Here is a 22,621-nt window from a genome sequence, read left to right on the forward strand (position 1 = left end):
CAAAGTGTTGCCTGGCAAAAAAATTCTTGATTTTCTTTCCTAATAAACTTTCTTATTCTATTTGTGGTCAGGCTGAGAATTTTCCAAATCTTTACATTCTATTTCCTTTTTATCACAATTTCTATTTTTAAATCATTTTTTTAAATTTTATGTTACTAAAGCAGTTAAGAGAAGCCATGCTACACCCTGAACGCTTGCTTACAGACTTCTTCTGCTAAATATCCTAGCTCATCACTCTCGAGATGTGCTTTCCTCAGAGTCCTAAGATACAGGCACAATTCATCCAAGTTCTTTGTCACCTTATAGCAAGGATAGTCTTTCCTCCAGGTCCTAGTACCTTGTTCCTCATTTTCATCCAAGATTTTATTATTTCACTGTCCATATTCCTATTCTGTCCAGAATAATCTTCACCATTCAATATATTTTTTGTGTGACTGCTTAAGTGATCTCTAAGGAGACTGAGGCTTTCCTTATAGCTCTTCTCTTTTGAGCTCTCACCAAAATTATCCTTAATGCTTCACTCTTGACAGTATAGGGTTTTGCTCCCTAGCACTAATTTTAAAACTGTCTCAGTCTCTATTTATTATCAATTTCCAAAGCCACTTCCACATTATTTTGATAATTGTTATCAAAACATCCTATTCCTGTTACTAATTTCTGTCTTAGCTATTTGTGCTGATATAACAAAGTACCAGAGACTGGATAATTTATAAAGTCCATAAATTTATTTCTAGAGAATAACAGTCCAAGATTAAGGTGGTGGCCAGTTTGCTTTCAAGATGGTGCTTTATAGCCACATCCTTATAAATGTGCCTTATAGCCACATTTCTGGAGAGTAGAAATGCTGAGCCCTCACATGAAAGAAAAAAATGAAAGGGGCAAAAAGAGGAACCAACCTCCCTCTGTAAATCCCTTGTATAGCAACACTAATTCATTCATAAAGGCATAACCATCATGACTTAAACACCTCCCCAAAGATTCCACCTCCCAATACTGTTGCATTGGGGATCAAGTTTCCAATGCATAAATTTGGGTAGACATTGAGATCATAGTAGGAGGCTAGAATGATCCAGGTACTAATGGATTTGGGTTGGAGACAGTAGGAACTCATGCTTCACTTAACATGCACACAACAAGTCTTCATATATAGAAATATATATATATATATATATATATATATATATATATATATATATTTACACATGTATTTCTTTTCCCTGTCAGTTGACAGAAACTAGAACAATGAGACCTCAGTAGCAACAGACATGTCTTCCATATCTTGGTTTCTAATACCACTTAAATGAAAAGGACTAGGGTTTTTTTTTTTTTTACAAAAATAACTATTTCTAGGACTTAGGCAGGCAATGTACAAGATAAGCCTGCAGCATCTTGTAATGCCAGAAAGTAAAGAATTGCTACAAACAAACAACCTGACTCCCACAGTGATGAAATATGTCAAAGGGACAGAGGAGGACACTTGAGCAACAAACTAAATGAACTAGTATTGTATTAAATCAATGAATAAATAAACTATTTAAAATAATAGATGAAGGACTCTTTCTAAATTATTTTGCAATATAGTATTATTCTTATATCAAAACCAGACAACAATATTATGAGACAAGGATATTAATGGCCCAGACCTGTATGAGTACAAATGCAAAAATCCTTAACAAAATAATATTAAATCCAATAAAGCAATATGTAAAAGGATGGTTGTAGTGAATTTGTGTTTTATCAACTTAGCTTAGCTAGAACTGCATTTTCCAGAATTCTTATCCATCCATAATCTTTAGTTAGCATTGTCCTGCAGAAGCATTTTGCATGTGATGTGGAAGATGGAAATGAAGTTGTAACCATTCTTGGTTTTATTTATGTACAAATATACACATATGTAAATACATATGAATATATATTTAATGGTACACTATAGTTATGAATAACAGAGGGATTTGTTGCTATATTCTCACATATGCATGAGATTAAAATGATATTTTGATTTAATTTTACATTGCATAAGAGTCCAATGTGGAGGCACCTGGTGCTGTGGCAGGGCTCACATATTTACACTGATCCGCTGGCTAATCTTCCTGGCATTGAACAGAAGCTGGGCCCTTCGTTCCTTTAGTGCCTGTGGGATCACCTCCTTTAGCTTTTCTAAATCTAGGACCACTGCGGGTAGCTCTGGAAGCAGCAGCTGAGCCTGTACATCTTCCAGCTACTGCCAGATCACTTCCTCAGGTTCTCTGAATCCTTGGCCAGCATGTGGAAATCCTAGGGCAGCTGGTAAGCCCATAACTCTTCCAGCACACAGTGAATCTCTTCCTTCAGGTTCTCTGATACTTGGGCAAATCCCAAAACCAAAGACTCAAGTACTAATAATACACAAAGTGTTTAGCTCTCACAATTACATAAAGTCAAATCTTCAACAAATTCCATATTCTATCCCAAGTATAGTGGTTATTTTCTTCTGATCAGACCTTGACTAACATAATAATACAACATAACTAAGTGGAATTTATCCCCAAAATGCAAAGTTTAATACTGAAAAGCCTATCAAGATATTTCAAATACTGACAAACAAGATGACTATGATTACTCAATAGTACAGAAAGAGATGTGGAAAAATGTAAAATGTAACACTCATTTATAATAGAAATGATCAACCCACTAGTTATAAAAGAAAACTTTTTCAAACTGACAAAGGCCATTTAGGCAAATGTATAGTTAACATCATTTTTAGTAGTGAAAGACTAAATGCTTTTCCTCTATGAGAAAGAAAGCAAAAATGTCCAATTTCACTACTTCTATTTAATATGGCACTGGAAGTCCTAGCCAGTTTGATAAAGCATGATAAAGATAATAAAACATGTAAATCAGAAAAGGAAGAAGTAAGAAAAAAACTTATAAATGACATGATCATATAAATAAAAAACCATAAAGAATCTACAAAGCAAACCTTAAAACTAATTAGTAAATCTAGCAAGTTTGCAGAATGTAAGATCAATGAGCAAAAATCAATTGTAGAATAGCTTCAAAACATGAAACATGTAAGGATAAATTTCATAAATTATGTATAAAACTTATACACTGAAAATTCTCTCAAATTATTGCTGAGATAAGTTAAAGAAAAAATCTAAGGAAATAGAAGGCTTTCTATGTACATTGATTGGAAGATTCAATATTGTGAAGATAATTGAATTTTCTTTATTGATCTATAGATCTAAGACAATCTCAGTCAAAATCTCAACAGGACTTTGAAAACTTGACAAGATGGTTCTAAACTTTATGAAAATGCAAAGGGCCTACAATAGTCAGCAATTTTGAATATATAGACTAAAGTTAGAGGAGTTCTACTATTTCAAGACAACATAAAGCTGCAGTATTCAAGGCAGTATGGTACCCAGGTAAAAATCAATGGAGAGAGTTCAGAAAGAGATCAACACATATTTGGGCAACTAATGCATGACAAGGGTACCAAAGTTTTTCAAGGGGAAATAAATAGTCTTTTCCACAAATGGTGCTGTGTATCAATATGAAAAATAAATCAAAATCAATATTTACTTCACAGTATACACTGAAATTAACTTGAAATGGATCATATAAATAAATATAAAGTCAAACCATAAAACATCAAGAAGAAAACAGGAGAAAGCTTTTTTTTATTTTCTGAAACTTACAGGAGTTCGTTATTTTTTTAAAGAGAGAGAGAGGGAGAGAGAGAGAGAGAGAGAGAGAGAGAGAGAGAGAGAGAATTTTAATATTTATTTTCTAGTTTTCGGCGGACACAACATCTTTGTTTGTATGTGGTGCTGAGGATCAAACACGGGCTGCACGCATGACAGGCGAGCGCGCTACCGCTTGAGCCACATCCCCAGCCCCAGAGTTCATTCTTAAGTAGAATACTAAAAGGAGGAACCATAAAAGAAAAATGAGGAAATTAACTTTATCAAAACTAGAACCTGCTCTTCAAAGACGCAATAAGAAATGAAAAAATCTCCAAATAGAAGAAATTATTCTGAATCCAGATTTTTTCCCAGTCTATATCTGGGAATCTACTGGTATCCAGTTTGGAAAGCAGTCTTATAACTGAATAATAATGAAACATAATCCTATCTTTAAAAATTAATAAAAGATTCAAAAACATTCTTTAAAAAACAGTATTTGTGAATTACCAATAATCACATGAATAACATATGCTTAGTATTATTGCCCATCATTGTCTTCAGAAATGTTCAGAAAAGCTTTATTTATAGCTAAAATCTGAAAATAACACAAATGTCCATCGACAGGTAAATGTATAAATAAGTTATATTCTCACAATTAAATATGACTCAGTAATAATACACATGAATTATTAATCAGAAAATAGCATGGATGGATTTAAAAGACATTATACTGAACAAAAGAATCCTGAAACAAAGGCATATATTGTATTATTTCATTATATAAAATTCTAGAAAAAATGGTAAGTAATGCTAGAGTTTCCTGGAGCTAGATAGAGATAGGGAAGCAAAAATGATCTTGGAATAATGAAAATATTCAATATCTTGATTGGAAGAGTCACTACATGGGTATATACTTCTGTCAAAACCAGTCAAATTACATACTTAAAACAGGAGCATTTTAGTAAGTGTAAATTATATCTCAAAAATTAATTTTTTAAAAAAATTATTATTTTGCATTTTGGAAATATGGAATTGAAATGCTATTCAAATGCTATTTCTTTGGCCACTACACTAGTATAGCACCTCATCAAATACTGCAGTTTCTCATAGCTTCTACGGTCAATTGTAAGTGCATCTTAAAATCTAGAATACTGAGTAAGCACCATTGCATTGCTGGTTGTCCCAGCTGGACTGAGTAGTACAGCTTCCCAAAGTGGGGAACAAATGTCACTGAATTTGGCACATAATGTGGAGGTATTCAGATATGTGACAGTAAATAAGTTAGGAAAAAAATTTAGATGAAGTCTGGCTAACTGATGGATTGAAATTCAAAATGAACATGATATTTTTAGGTAGAAAAAGTAACAATCATTTACCATTGTCTACCATTGTCTAGGTCCAGATTATGGTGTGAAAGACACAGATGCCAGACCAGACTTATAAAAGCAGTTTCCAGATTTGGATGTGAAATTGAAAAGGGTGAAGGACAATCTGAAGAAAGAAATGTAAAACTGAGATACGATTGCTAAAGAATTGGAGCAAAAAGCCCTAAAAATGATAAGCTTACTAGATAAAGCTCCTAGAAAGAAAGAAATGATATACTCAATGGATCTTTATTTTTGTGGTGGTGGTGATTAGATTTTGTTTTGTACCAAAATTTTTGATATTTGATTCATGCTAAATTTTATGTATAAAATATATACTTAAGATATGAAACAAAATAATGACATGGAAGCCTATAAACTTACCACCAAATTTAAAAATTACACCATCATATCTGCTATGTGCTCTTGTCTTATTGCATCATCTGCCACACCATCTTCTTCCTCTATCATTGCCCCAAGTAACTGTAATGTTTTGTAATTTCCTTAATGTATTTTTCAATACTTGACAATTATTTTCAATTATCCTTTTTAATGATTATACTTGTATCACGTGTGTATATCTCTAAAAAACATGTATTACTAAACTTTTGCTTACCTTCAGCCTTCCCTGAAAATTTTTAAACTGTGTAAGTCTTCTGAGAAATTGCTTTTATTCACTCTGTAGTATGTTTACAAAATTCATTTATGTTACTTCATTTAGCCGTATTCATTTTCCCTCCAACAAAAGCGTCTATTGTGTGACAAAATACTATATATCGATTCTTTTTCCAGTAGGTCATGGATTCTTTTCAGTTTTTTGAAATTATGAACCTTGTAACTGTGAATATTTCATGTATGTTTCTTGGTACACATGAATAACAGTATCTTTATTATTATGAATAATTAGGAGTGAAACTATTAGATCACAAGTTATACAAAACTTCATTATTAACAAGCTAAGTCAATGTGTTTTCCAAACTGGCACACTAACTTGTATTCCCAGAAGCACTGTGTAAAATTCCCAATATTTGGTACTTTCAGGCTTATTAACTTTGATTAGTTGAATGGATACAAAATTGTTATCTCACTATGGAACTAATTAGCATTTATCTGGTAGATAGGAATTTGAGCAGAATTTCAGATATTTATATTTGACCGCTCTTCAACCACTCTTCAATTGAATTTTTTCTATATATGATACTGATTCTTTGAAATGAATTATGACTTGATTCATGGCCTAGAGTTTATATTGTTCAAATATGACATGTATGCTACAGAATATCTATTTTCTATTAGATATATGCTCTTTCTAAATCCATTCAATAGATCTCATTAATTTTGTCATTCAAATAGTTAACATCTTTCTTATCGTTTATGTTTAAATGCTCTTTGAATTAGTTTCCAGGGCTGCCATAACAAAAACCAGGTAGTGAAATCAACAGAAATGTAATCTCTCATACCTGCGGAAGTGAAGGTGCCAGCAGGGCCATGATCACTCTAAAGGACCCAGAGAAAAGTTATTTGTTTCTTCCTTGCCTTTGGTGGCTGCTGGAAGTCCTCAGCACTTTTTGGTTTATACCTATATCACTACAATTTTTGTTTTTATCTTCACAAGGCCATTTACCCTCTGTCTGTGTGTACAAATCTCCCTCTCCTTTTTCTTATCAGACATCGATTACTGGCCTAAGGCCTACCCTAATCTGTAGGACCTCATCTTTACTTGGTTATAACTGCAAAGACTATACTTCCAATAAAGTCATATTCACAGGGAACAAGGTTTAGAACTTCAACACATATCATTTGGAAGGGAACACAATTTATCCAACAATAGCCAGTCAAAACTTCAAGCTTTATTGAAATTCCCATCGAGGGGGAAAGCAATGAAGAGATCCTGATGATAACAAAGTTAAGCAATTGACAGATTCTTTTTTTGCTACAAAAGAATTATATAACTGGGCAAAATTGCCAAAACCTGCCATTTTGGAGTTCTGGAAATTGGCTAAAAGCAAATTACAAATTTGGAGCATTATTCACGAGACATGCCAAACTTCAGGTAAGAATAAAGGGAGAACAAGGGATTCTTGCTAAGGGCTCCCCCAGTTCAATTGATACCATTGTTGCTTCCAGGGCAGGGCTGGCTGCAAAACTCAGCAGCTTTTCTGACTGAATATTATTGGAACATTGAGAGAGCTGCCTTGTTGTCAATAAAATCCTAAACACAGGGAGGAGAAGAGCACAACAAACTTGAAAGTCTGAGTCTGGCATCCCACATGAGGTGGGCAAAATACTGGTGGACTGGCCATGAACTTGGCAGAGAAAGTCCTCAAGTGAGAGAGCCGTAGAAGATTTAATGTGCTCCATACAACCCTGGCTGAATTGAAGGTGGTCTGATTGGGAGCCTTGGACCTACCAGAAAGTAGAAACTGGGGAAGACTTGAAAACTTCTTGAACTTTGGATTTGACTCTGGATTCACACATACATCAAAAGGTAGACCTTTGAGACAGAACTCAAACTCTGATCCATTGTTATTTATCACTTAGCTGTACAAACACAGGCCAACCCCTAGGATGTTAGGGAAAAAAAAGAGATATAGTAAAGAAACTGGTATCCACACACTGTAGAATAGAAATTTGAGGCAAATAGAAGCAAGTTATTAAAAACCTAACAAAAGTTAACAAAATATAATAAAAATAAAAGTCCAAGATTGTAATCCAAAAATGTTACCATTATATGGTCTAAAATTTCCAGGTTTTAGCAGAAAGTTATGTGAGAATATGACAATATGACCAAGAAATCTTATTGAAGAAATATAAATTATTGAAAAAGAACCAAAGGACAAATTCTAAAGTTTAAAATTAAATAACTGAAGGAAGTGAAAACCTTCCTATGTGGACCTAGCAGCAGATGGCAGAAAAAAAATAAAATAAAATCAGTAAACTTGAAAAGTAGGTCAGTAGAAACTACCCAAACTTAAGAAAAAAGAGGAAAATATTGAAGAAATGAAGCAATAAAAATGTGGAATGATATTACGCATACCCAAATACAGCCAATGAAATTCTGAGAATTCATGGAGAAAGGGAGAAAGGAAAGAAACATATACATGCCTCCTCCAATTCTGGGTGTTAAAATCTTCCGAAACTGGGTAAAAGCATTTACCTACAGACCCAAGAAAATCAATGAAATATTACACACAATCAAAACAAGGAGACCCTTATACATAGCTATACTGTTAAAAAAGGAGAGAGAGAAAAAAAATTAAACATAGAGGGAAGACTGGCTTATCTTGAGAAAGAGCACAATAATATGATTAAAAGATGACGTGTCATAAGAAGTATCAGGGCCCAGGAGGAAGCAGAATGAGATATTCAAAAGATACGAGAATAAGACTGGGGTTATGGCTCAGAGGTAGAGCACTCACCTAGCATGCATGAGGCACTGAGTTCAATCCTCAACACCACATAAAGTAAAAATAAAGACATTATGTCCACCTATAACTAAAAAATAAATAAATTTTTAAAAAGTTATGAGAAACATAACTGTTAACCAAGAATTCTATATCCAGCAAAACTGACCTTCAAAAGGTAAGAATGAGTAAAGAAGCAACATCTTTAGATTATGAAAGGCAGAGAAAACTCATTACTGGCATACCTGCTTCAAAATGAACACTAAAATAGTCTTTCATTCTGGAAAAAAAAATGATACCAGATGATCCCTTGGATTTATAGGAATAAATGAAAAGCACTGGAAGTATAAATATGTGAATATAAAAGACTCTACACATGTTTGGGGATTTTTTGGTCTTAGTTTCTCTGAAAAATATAAAATGTATATATTACATATGTATAAAGTAATATTATTCTCTATTGTTTGATTTATAACATGACATGAAAAATAACATGACATGAAATATTTATAACATGACATGACAATAATAGCACAAAGTAAGGTGTAGAAAATCTTGCACTATTGGAGCAAATGCCCATATTCAACTGGAAATAAATCATCATTAACCTGAAGTAGACTGTGATAAATTAAGATCATATATTGTAATTACTACAGCAACTGCCCCAGATAATAACAAAATATTTTAAGTAAGCTAGACATTGGATAATTTTCTCAAAATACAGTTGTCCCAAATCAACTTTGCTTTGTTTAGTAGAAAAACTAAAGAGAAGTTCGTCAAAGCTAAAAGTAACAACAGTAAGTCACTGGTTTGTTGTTTTTGGCTTTTCTTGGTTAGTTATTCCTAGAAACACTGAAACTTGTTATCTCCTCAGAATGATGGGATATTGCATTGATGTGCATCAGTAAAGCATACTGGCACATTCTGAATAGCAATGAGTCAGCTCAAATTACCAAAAACTCCCTACTAACCAAAAATATGTACGTCCTTTAGAGGACACTAGATTTTAAATATATGATTTTATTTAAGTCACTAAACCTGAAAGTAAGACTGCTGAACAATCTGATATCAGAGTCATTTATCTAAAGTCATACAGGTAAATTGTGGGGCCAGCTTTTAACCAGGTCCAACTAATTCCAAAGATGGTGCAGAAGTTTTCTGTAGTTTTGAATTTATAATCACAGTGAATTTTTCATTTAAAAATAAAAATCAACTTATTTTGGCCTGATTTTTATAATCTCAATAAATTAGAAATTTCAATGGTAAAAACTGGAATGTAATATTTGCCCAAGACTTGCATTTTTGGTTTGAAACCATTTTGATTCCACACTTTGGAATGTAAACTAAAAACCTTTAGGTTATATTTTTTTTTCAAAAAAATTATAATAAAGTTGGATTTATTTCAGAATTGTAAGATTGTTTTAGTACTTGATAATCAAAGTAACTAGCCAGATCAACATTATAAATGACAAAGAAGTCACAGAAAAAGCAAATGATAAAAAGTTTAACACCCCTTCATGATTAAAAACTCATTAAAAAAAAAAAAACAGGAAAAAAGGAAACTTAACCTGATGCAGTATATATTCAAAACACTCACAAGAAATATCATACACATCAGAAAATATTGAAAAATTTTCCCTGTTCCATAGGGAAATGACAAGGATGTTTGCCACTATCAATATTAAATTGGAAATATCTGAGATGGCAATAAGTCAATAAAAAGAAAGAAATGGTAAAAGGAAAGGATAAAAAAGAGGAAATTAATTTGCCGTAATTTGTAGATGAGCTTATTTTACACATAAAAAACCTAAAAAAAGAAATCAAGAGATAAACTATCAGAATTATCAAATGAATTTAGCAAGCTTATTAGATAAAATGTTAATAAAACAAAAAAAAGCAATTGTATTTTAGGTTCTAGCAACAAGTGATCATAAAAGAGGCATTTTAAAATCATATCACTAATGACATCATAAAAAATAAAATAAAGTAGATATAATGAGTATGTGCAATATCTCACAGAAAATTCAAAAGAAATAATACTAAAACTTAAATAAAAGGTCAAATAAATGGAGGAATATACCATGTTGAGGTCTTGAGTCAATATTGTAAAGATATCAGTAATCCCTCTGTAAAAAACTATAATTCCAATGTAAAAACAGATTTTTGTGGAAAATAAACAAAAGATTTTGAAATTAGTAAGAAAAATGGAAATGATCACTATCAACCATAACAATCTTGAAGAAGAATAAAATTGTAGAATTTGAACCACCAGAAGACTTACGTATCTGCATTAATTAAGACAGTGTAGCACTGCTGCAAGAACAGGTAAACCAACTAGTAAAACAGAAAAGTCCAAGAAAGACTTGCATAGATATTCTAGTACAATAAAGAACCCATATGGATATTCACATGAAAAAAAAACATTCTTAACTACCACCTCACACAACGCACAAAATCAACTCCAGACGGGTCTCATAAATATGGGAAGTAAAATAATAAATCCTCTAGAATATAACATGCAAAAGTATGTGCAGGATCTGAGAAGGGGCAAAGACTTCTTAAACAGGAAACAAAAAACAGCAATTTTGGTGGGGCGTGGTGGTGCATGCCTGTAATCCCAGCAGAATAGAGGCTGAGGCAGGAGGATTGTGAGTTCAAAGGCAGTCTCAGCAACGAAGTGAGGCCCTAAGCAACTCAGCAAGAGACTGTTTCTAAATAAAATATAAAAAGAATTGGGAGGTGGCTCAGTGGGTAAGTGTCCCTGGGTTCAATCCTTGGTACCAAAAAAAAAAAAATCATAAGGAAAAAAAAGATAAATTAGGCCTTACCGATTTTAAGAACTACTATTCATCAAGTCAGCATTAAGCAAGAAAGTGAAAAAGCCACAGAATGGGAGAAAAGATTATATATATATATATATATATATATATATATATATATATATATATATAAAAGATTATATATATATAATTTATATATTCATATTATTTACATATTTATATGAATATATTATATATTTATATACTTATAAATAAATATATTTATATATTTACATATAAATCCAACAATTACTTAAATGCCAAATGTAAATGAACCTCTCCACTTCATGTCAGTTAAGAAAAATACAAATATCCCAATAACAAAAGTTTTAAACAAAGTACTTGAAAGAGTATATTGAACAGGCAATAAACCTATGAAAAAGTGATAAAATATCATTCATCAGAGAAATACATATTAAACACACAGTGAGTTACTACTTCAAACTCTCCAGAAAGATCTTTTTTTTTTTTTTTTTTTTTTTTTTTTTTTTTTTTTTTTGTGAAAATGCAGGACCAAATATTTAGCTAGATTGACATGTCTGGCAACAATAGCAAACCTGTTCAAAAACAATAAGTAAAATCAAACACATAGCACAAATGACTAATTCCACTTTTACTTGTGTCCATCAGAAATTTGGGTATGCTCAGCAAAAAATATGACAGCACTATTCGTAACAGAGCCAAACTGGAAATCACTCAAATCTCATCAGTGAATAAACGAATTACGGTTTACTCATACCATGAAATATTGTATATGAAGGAAAATGAAAGACTGGTACACGTAAAACAGGCGTGAATCTCACAAACATAATATTAAATAAAACAGGCAATATGCAAAAAAAAAATGCAGCATGATTCTAACTATAAGAAATCTGTAAAAGGCAAATATGATAATAAGAATAAGCTTGCATTTTGAATAGATTTATCTGATCTCACCAAATGTCCACACATAAAGGCCAAGATGAAGGCCCAAAATAATACAATCCTGGAAACTGAAATGTAAACAGGAAGTAAGTTCTTGAATGTCTTTTGTTTAGTTTTTTGCCTGATGTTTGTTTCCACTTTGGGTTTTTAGCCAAGGCCAAATAGTTTTAGGTTTTTATTTATCCTATAAATAAAAAATCTTGAGAAGATTTCCCCGATTAACTGCTATAATAAATGGTCAGTACGAAGGTTTTCCTACTGATTGCTTGGGGACCATCTTCCCCAAATTCATATCGGTCCGCCTAACCTCTGAGAGCTGTACCTGGGCCCAGCTCAGCTCACTCACCAAAGGCTCCTAAGCAGAACTGCTTTCACTGTCAGCATAGAAACGAGAACAGAGGAATCTCATCGATTAGCAGAGGAGAAGCTGACAAACTTCTCCCGAGTTCTTCATCACCAGAAATCCACCTGGCCGTCGTTCTTGACAACGTCTCCTCCTCACCTCCCATTCTGTTTGTCCTTCTAAAATACTTTTGACGGTGCTGTCGTTTGGATCTTGAATGTCCTCGAAGGCCTGTGTGTTGAAGGCTTGGTCCCCAGTCTGTGGCACTATTGGGAGGAGATGGAACCTTTAGGAAGTGAGGCTTAGTGAAAGTAAGTTGGGTCATGAGGGCGTGTCCTTGAAGGGGATGTTAGGAACCCGGTACCTCCCTCTCTTTCTGCTTCCTGGCCAACCTGAGGTGAGCACTTCTGTTCCACCATATGCTCTCCACCATGATATTTTGCTTCACCTCAGGCCCAAAAGCAACATCCCCAAATGACTATGAACTGAAACCTCTGAAAACATGAGACAAAATTAACCCTTTCTCTTATTAAATTGAGTTATCATGGGTATTTTGTCTCAGCAACGAAAAGTTGATTAATATAGACAGCAATACCTCTTAAAGGAAGAATAAATATGTACAGAGACTTACACAGATTCCTTCTATAATCTCATTAGATGTGTGGATTGCTTTTCATTTTACAAAACACCCACTTTTCTGTTTTGGATAGTTTCCTATTTCTATAATAATTTTACTTCCTTCTTTTGATGACTCTGACATGAGTTGATCTCTGTTTCAATAGGCACAGCAGCGATGAAGCTCTACAAAACTGAGATCTGTGGGCTTTATGCTGAAAGCGAGAGTTCAATTGCTTTTACAATTGTAGTATTATGAGAAATGTGGTGGGTTTTTTTTTTTTTCTTTCAAAAATTGGTTAGTGCCCTGAGTTGAAGTCTTTCATAGAAGAGGTGGAATCCTTTTCCAAGGCCTCTAATCAATTACTTTGTACCTTTAGAGCACCAGATCTAGACCTCTCAGTACATCCCTTTAGGAGGTGGGTTCTGCCCATCAAAACCATGTCTTTTCTCACCTGTACTCTATAGGAAATTGAGTCCAGCCACACCTGGCCTTCCTCAGGGACTGGGATGGGAAGATAAGCTCTTCCACATGTATGTTCTTCTTCGGTAGCCCTTTTGTACTTCTCCAATTGCAGTTTTCTGATTTTAACTCCCTCACAAAGCCCTTCCTGATATGATGATTGGAAGTGCAGCTCCCAGAGTCCTACTCGCAGAGTGCCTGCGCAGACCCATATATACTCCATAATCCTAGGATGATCTCATTATCTTTTCAGGTTACGGCCTTAGACTTTGAACTTGTCAACTTGTGTTTTAAAATCCCCAGTCATCACAGAGCCTGCAGAAGTCCTCTGTTGTATTTGCTGAATGAAGCAAGCAAACAAACAAAACATCAAGACCATGGTAAAATCCAGTGCATTTAGTGCTTTCGGCGATGGATTTCCTGCATCTTGTCTACTCTAGTGAGATGAATTGCAAGAGCCTGAACTTACAGGATCCTGCTGTTCATGTTTAGCCATCTTAATGCATCACAGCTGACTGGACACATGGAAACTCTCAATTAGTCTTGTTTTGCCATGGTGCATACAGCTCTATCTAGAAATGATAACAAAAACCAATACAGCTGCCTGATATTCATAGAATAAGAGGCACCATGTCTGACACTATAGTCTCAACAGTTATGAGACTGTTGCCTTTTGGAGGACACTAAACCTGGCATAATACATTGGTAGTCCTGTAGTAGGTACTATTGGAGGGGCCAAGGCCTCTCTTGGGCTGACCACTGTTGGCTGTGCTTCAATAAGTAGAAACTAAGAAGGCATAGCCAAGTCACGGGAAATCTAAGACAAAGTCCTTCAAGATCAACTAGATTCCCGTCTTTACTAGCATCAACCAAAAAACTTGTAAAGCCCTATTCTCTACTACACTGAGTTAGTGAACTCATTTCCAGCCCTGAAGGAAATTTTAAAAAAAAAAAATGTTGCTTTTTATGTCACTTCTATGCCCCACCCCAGGATTAAACCCATTTCTCTTTTTCTCAAAAGACAGTGGATTATTTTTTTGTACCTAGGGACATATGTAAAATGCTATTACTGAGAAGAAATTGGAATTCAAAATAGACAGAACAGAATGGTCTAAAGTGCATAATAGCTGGCATCAAATCTTATGCTAATTGCATCACATACTTGATCTTGGTGATGTGCCAGATGTGAGATTGGGAGTCAACCTCTGTTGAGGCAAAGTTCAATGCTTACTCTTACAAGTTCTGCTGATCACAAAGTGTTCAAATAGAATGGTCTAGACAAAAACAAGTGTGGAAGAAGACTCAAATGGTCCATGTCATTAAAGAACTCCCAAGATTCACCTGTTTTTCTGGCTAACACATTCAATTTTTGAGGTGAATGAAATTCCTAGGAAGGATTTGTGAATTAAGAATTAAATATAGAATGTGTGGTAAATGTCATGAAAGAAATTCAAATGTTTTTTTGATTGACTTCTACAGTATTTCCATTGAGAGTAAAATCTGTTTAAGAGAGAGTTGGAGGGTTTTTAAAAATCATCTATTTTGTGAGAGGCACAGAACTGGAACTTATAATACTGAACCAGAAAAACATAAAAATACACACATATACACAAATGGGAAGTTTTACTTAATGCTTAAATTGGGACAAATATTCCTAGTCTGATGTGATTCAAAGAAAAATTTTACTGAATTGAAAAATGAAATGCTGGTATTTGGTGTAATTATTTATTTACTAATGCTTGGAATTAATGTTTTGAAGAAGACCAAAATTACTATAAAATGTTTTTTAAATAAATATATAACTGATATATTTTCATATTTATAATTTTCATTATGCTCTTTTAAATTTGAATTTAAGTTGCTAGTTAAATCAATAGCAAAAAAAAAAAAAAAGATAATGTCTAATAGGAAGAAATGCTTTTTATTTCCATCACCTTCCTTTCAAGAGTCCAGGCATTTTTGTTGTTAGAGCTGATGCTTAGATGTGAAATTGTTTTTACTGAGTTATTGATGACTGTATCTAAGCAAAGCCTAAGTCAAATTATAGTATATTATGGAAGCAATAGCTTCCCTCAATCTTTTGCATTATTGTCCTATAAGAGCCACCTAAGCCCATTACGAAGCTGCCATGAATATTGTGTCTAGACTATAAGTCATCTCTGTTTTAACCAAATTAAGTCTCTACTACATGACTCAGATTTAGTATCTTCTGAACATAGCAATGTAATCTGCAACCAAGGAATTATTATAAGAGAAAACTAAAACACAGTGCCTTATACACAATGGGCATACAATAAATATTTGTTGAACTAAAGATATGACCCAGACCTACTACAAATCTTTCCTATTTTCCTCCTATAAGTGAATTAAGAGCTACCAATCTATAACATTTTTATCATGTCATCAGCTTTGATATATGGAATGATATTCCTAAGGAGAATTTGGAACTCACATTAGCCAAAATAAAATAGACTAACACACATCTGAAAGAACAATGCCTTCTTTTAATCTACACCAGTGGGCAATCAATTTCCTGATGGTTATATCAATACTGGTTAGATATTCTTCTTAGAACTGTCTTTGCCGGCAAGAATTTCTCCAAGAATATTCACAAATAATCTAAAGAATACACACTTTTAAGTAAATAATGTGAAGAATGAATCCCATTAGTAAATAGGGAATACATCCTACATTTAAAAGGAGAAACAATGATATTTTTTTGAAGTCTAAAGGAGTTCTACTGTCTGTAAATATCTGAATTTTTTACTTGGCAAGAAGTCTCAGACTTATCAAGCCAGTGGTATGCTTTGTACCCATGAACATTTAAAGGAATTAATCTTCATCCATGAATGCTTAAGAATACGAGGTGTTCTGTACAGACATAAACCCACAGCTGTGATTCATCTCCACAAAGAAGATAAAGAAGGAATGAAGTAGATATATTTATAGAAAAGAATGAAGAAAAATAGGTTAGGTTACTTGAGTTTCTGCATGGATTTTCTACTCAGTGAATTAAGTAAGAGGGACTTTTTTTTTTAAATTCTTTTCTGGCAAGATTTTAAAAAGCTCTTCTCTCCCCAGGGAAAGTCTCAAAGGGTCTTGCCCAAAGGTAGGAATGAGAAAAAAAAAAAACAAAAAAAAAAACCTCATCTTTGTTTTAATGAAGGCTTTGGAAGTGGTTATGGAGTTTGAGTTCATAACCGAATTGGTTCGGTTATGTAATTCAACTCCAATGGTTTTTAAGAAGGCCAGGATCACCTGTGTGCTTATTTTTAATAATACATACATGTATATTTTAATTAGATGAACAAAAACTTATAACTAAATGACTGAGCTTTAAGGAGCAATTAACTTTAAAAATTAATTTTGGGATGAGGAAGGAAATATTCATTTGAGGAAGATTAATATTTTGTCCACCACATAAATACTGAAATAAAATTTAAAGTTCCCGAAACAGTCAAGGGGGCTCAACCAGAAAAGGTGGATTCTATTTGGAAGATATTGTTTCTTTTCTAGAACAACCACTCATATAGAGGAGCTTTTTCATTTTTGTTTGTTATTTGCATGTATACTGAGATCTTCTGTTTCAAACCAGCCAAGCAGAGAGAGTAAGGTTTTCTCCCCAAATTCCCATTTGATTCTTTTTTCATTTTAATGCTTATAATATTTACCAGTCTCAATTGCACTGTAACAAGGTCAATATACTTTCTTTCTGGTAGGCAAACACCCAACACCACTGAATAATTTGCCTGCCAAGGCTTAGGAAGAGTTAAATGCAAAACACTAGAATTAAAGTTGAGCAGTAAAAGCAATAAGTGTTTTACTTCTATCTCATTTGGGACCTCCTAAGGGAAGAAACTAGTGAGCTATGCAGACTTGAGGGGAAATAAAAAAAGAAATTGTCCCAATGCTATTCAGTAATCAATTGGAGATAAAAAAAAATCAGTCAGTATCAGGTAATAAAATATGGAATTAGGGTAGAACACTTGCCTGAGGATATATCGTGTAGTAAAGGTTATTTTTCATGATTTATAAGGGTTTTTAAAGAAGCTTGCAGAATGCCACAGGAGAAATGAAGACTTCTGAAAGCTTCACATTGTTCTCAAGTGCTTTCATACTACTTGTTTATGTTTCAAGGTGGGGGGGTGGGCGAGAAATTGTACAGTGAGGTGGAACGGTTATTGACCAGATTGATCATGGGAACAAATCTGCCGGTGGTAACCTTGTTTAATGATATGTTGCTGGGCTCAGCACCTTGCTGAGGCTGTGATTCTTCACCGGCTGGGGCCGCATGATGGATCGCGGTAGGAAGCTGATGGCGCAATCACTCACCGGCCTTCAGCGACACCTGCAGCAACCTGACACCCGTCCCCGCTGAACAGAGCAGCCTGGCTTCTGGGGCCCACTGGGAGCCCCGAGGGCTCCTTCGTGACCACGCAGGAGCTCTTCTGGCCCTGCACCTTCCTTTGTAGGCATTGAAGTTTTTGTTTATGCTTTTCCCAAAATAACTTGAGTGCCCCTTCACAGATTAGACTTGGCAATTCCTTTCTCACACCCATAGCTCATTAGGGTTTATTTTATTATGGCCAAACAGAAGACCAAGCCAGGCTTTGAAGGAATGACCTAAAGACCTAAGGAGTCAGGAAATGCAATTATTCTCTCGCAGAATATAAAGTAATATTTTTAATAAATGAGTTGGGGGAGTGAACTCCATTTGGCATGGTTTGCATAATGAAGTCTGTTACTGATGTAACTAGGCTGGGAACTCTCTACCTGTAAGATCTGTCTGTGCCTTTTATTTTTTAATATCCAGGACCTCATACATAATAACAATTTACTTAGGGGAGGAAAGAAGGGTGGGAGGGAGGAGAAAAACAAAGACACATGCAATTGGTTTGAGAAAGAAAAAAATTGTGTAAACCAACTAATATTTACAATATGACTCCTTTACTCATCTATAATGCTTCCCTATTGCCTGCTTCATTAAATCTAAACTTATTTGCCCTGCAAAATATGATCCCAAACACCAATTCTGGTACTCTCCAACATAATTTTTTTTTTATTTTTGTCTTGCTGAGAACCATTTCATTGTTCCTGCAATCCATGCTAATTCCCAATTCTTGACTTTGTGCTTGATTTTTCTTTTGCACTACCTGACAAATTCACTTTCTCTCCTCTTCTCAGTTCTCATGGAACCAGCCTAGTGCCACTGACTTTTATTCATCCCCTATATTAGATGTTTGTGCTATTCTTTTTATCCTCCATTCCTTCCTTCTTAACAGCCCCAAGATCTGTTTGGCAAGGCTGGCAATTCCAAGAATGCTAAATTCATCCTCAGCTCTAAAAGTGGGACTTGGGATCTGAATTGCCTTGGTGGCATATTTAGTTCAGGGATAGGCATATGACATTTGTTAGGATTTTGATAAAAATACTGGGATAAAGATGCATTCTCTTTTTCTCCTTCACAAACAAGCATATAGGTGTGGGAGCTGCTGGGAAATATATTGGTACATTGCGGGAAAAAGGCTTACAGTCAGGCTGACTCTGCTATAACAGGTAAGTTAGGAGAGAAATGTAGCATTAGGTGAATAGGAGAGATACTCAGTGTGGCCTTTTCTGATGCAAGTCCAAAGACTTCTCAGTTTTCTAAACTTTGTATTCTCCTTGGGTTTAAGCCAGATTCTGAAACTTGTAACAAAGAGTGCTACCATCGTCTTTAAACCCAATTTGTATTTATAATAAATGGAAAATACTCCTTTTTGCCACAACCACTCTCTGTTACAAAGTTGAAAGTTGCTTGAAGATACATAGTGTCCATGGGTTCTTGGATTTTTCTCCTTGGCACCTCTCACTGTGCTGGTATTGAATAGACACTTGGCACACAAGATTCTTGGGTAACAAACTCATCATCTCTCAGGCAATAGTGTCACCTGCTTTGTGACTTGCTAACTGCCTTTATAGGATGTGCTCCATGGAAAGGGACTACAGTTCAGAAGAGATTAGAAGACAAAAGAAATGACTGAAAGCTTTCTACACTGGTCTTTACCATACTTCTATTAACCCATTTAAGGAACATCTGTCAACAAGTCTCTGTTATGTTGCCTATTCTCTTACACACATCTTAGTCTTAACTGATTTATTAAAGTGTTTCTGAAAAGATTTTTTTTCACTTTTGTCATTTTTGTCAAACAACAAGCAGTGGGATGTTTTTATTTCTCCAGTGTTTCTATGGCTCTTTTACCCTTTTAGTGATGCAGTGCAAAGTGACATACTCAAGAAAAACAGACTTGTGACAGATAGACCCTCACAAAGAATGAGTGCTTTTTCAGAGCCTTTAGAGCAACTCATGCAGTCATCAAAAGCAAACATCTAAAAGACTACTGCATGGAAATATAACTACTCAACATATTTGTTCTTTATAGAATTAAAACGGGATATAGGGAGAATATTTATTTGTCCATCATCTCAACTTTAAAGACTTCAACTCAATTGTATAGTGCATAAGGTTAATTTAAGCAGATTCCCAATTTCTAAATTTACAATTTCAATCCTTGTGTAAGAAGTTTATTCTGATATAAATCTAATCTTACAATATAAATTATTTCAGAAAAATGCATTCCCAGGAAAGACTAAAACATTTAGTTTGAGTCTTAAATAGTGATTCTCAATCTTTATTATATGCAAGAAACAACTGTGAGCTTGTTTAAAAATAAAATCAGAAAAATCAAGTTTCCACCTAAATGCCTTTTATTTTATCCAGTTTGTCTACATGATTTAGAATGGTAGCTCTAGTAATATTTTTTAATTTTTTTTTTAGTTTTCAGCGGACACAATATCTTTGTTTTGAATGTGGTGCTGAGGATCGAACCTGGGCCGCACGCATGCCAGGCGAGCGTGCTACCACTTGAGCCACATCCCCAGCCCTCTAGTAATTTTTTTAAGAAAAAAATATAAAGAAAATAATGACACCAAGGTTCTGAGTTCATTTATTGGGTTGAATGGGCACCTGATTTGGTTATACATTATTTGTCTTTTTCTATGACAGGCACTTGAGTCCTGTCTTTTTTGTATTCTCAATATTACTAACTATATTGCTGTCACTTGAGAACTACTCCTATGTATATTAATAGTAGTACTACTACTAATAAATCACTCTGCTACTCTACTTCAAAGAGTTTCATTAGCAGGCTATACACATAATCATTTTCAGGGGGGAATAAAGCTAGCCTCATAAGCTATGAAGAATCAAAAGCTGTAAGACATTAAACAAAAAGCAACTTCACTGAGTTCTACTTGGAGAAAAGGGAGATACAGAAAGGTGAGGACTGTGGCTTTCCAATAGAGAACTCAACAGTTATTATTTCCTTAGGTCGCTGTTTCATTGGCTTCCTCTATTCACATGGAGATAGTTTTGAAAGCTGTTATCCTAGCTCCTAATCAAAAGGTGCTTTAGGAGCCCTGAACCTGATAAGCAGTGTCTACAGCCTCCAAGAAGCAAAAATTGCAACAAACAAACAAACAACAAAAAATGGAATGACATTATTCAAGTTAACCAAAAATTTTTCAAGCTTTGGCTTTTCATATTTTCTTCTATTGTTCTTCCTCCTTCACTCTCATCCATGAGCCATTATGTTTTTCTTTGGAGAATGACACAAAGTGTGTACATGCTTGTGTATGCACTGATATCTGTTTTTTAGAAATGCATAGATGTTTTTATTTACTGAACAGTATCACCTATCATTTAGAAGTAAAACTGCTCTACTTTTCTTCCTGTGGCAAGCAACTGCAAAGACAAAGTTGTTTCTCCTGGCCACAGAATCTGGCTTTGATAAACTTACCTAATGATGATTATATTGCCAGTCTGGGTTTGCTTTTAGCATAATACACACACACGCACAACAAAGAGGTTTACTTGTTTCTGTGTGATATGAGTTTGGCTTCTCAGCCAATTTTGAGATCCATATCAATATTTTTAAAAAAACTGTAAATACCCTCCATGAGAAGAACAGACATTGCATTCACATCCAATGTCAATCAAAGTTTCTTGCATCCTTTCACAAAGTTTCTATTGCATTTAGCCACAGTCATCTTTCAGTCCCTATCCATGTTATCTGTAAATCATAAATGTAATTCAATTCAAACCTAAAACTCACTGGTATTCAAGAAAACTGCAGGTTTTCCTCTATGTATACATACAGTAATTTCTTCTTGAATAAGAACTTAATGCAGTGGTGTTATTATGTAAGGTAGAAAACATTTTTCATCTTATAATAATAAATGACATACTAAAGAAACATGGACACTTTATATGACTAAAATATAACATCTTGATTGATGGTTAGCATAAAAACAAAGTGGACAAAATTAACTATGAATCTAGTACAGCCTAATGCTAATTATAATAAAGTGGTATGCATCTTAATGTTACCTTTATATTTTAAATTCTTAAAATGTGCTTTTCTAACAAAAAAATAATTAAAAACCCCGATTTTTAAAATATAATTGTTCCAAACGAAACTAATGCACAGACTTTTTAAAATATAATGATTGATATTATTTGTATTTAGATATGATATGCTTACAAATATAGCAATCTATATATTTACTCAGCATGAGCTCACATAAAAAAAAAAAGTCAATTAATTTGCCAGACATTGAAAACTTACTAGGAAACGTATAAGATTTTATGTTTCTTTTCATTCTAATTCTTGTAAAAAAGATAAGACTGCAATATAAATTACCATTAATATATCTTTATAAATGCTCCTTACATAGACCTTTACCCCCAAATATTGATGATTTGAGACATCAGATTTTTAATCTGTTGTACTTGCCAGATAATTTCTGTAATAGGAAAAATATAAAAACAAAAAATGCTTTATAAATGTAGTTCTGTTTTCTAAAAGAGTATTTACTGGCTACAATGTTTAATTTTATGTGGGTATAATTTGTCAGTTAAAAAATGTACAAAACATAACTTGATATTCAGGAACAAAATTTAGCTGGCAATTTTTCCAGAGA

This window comes from Marmota monax, unplaced genomic scaffold (genome assembly GCF_021218885.2).
Source record: "Marmota monax isolate L192 unplaced genomic scaffold, Marmota_monax_Labrador192_F-V1.1 WCK01_AAM20220418_F8-fsc00118, whole genome shotgun sequence".
Taxonomy (NCBI): Eukaryota; Metazoa; Chordata; class Mammalia; order Rodentia; family Sciuridae; genus Marmota; species Marmota monax.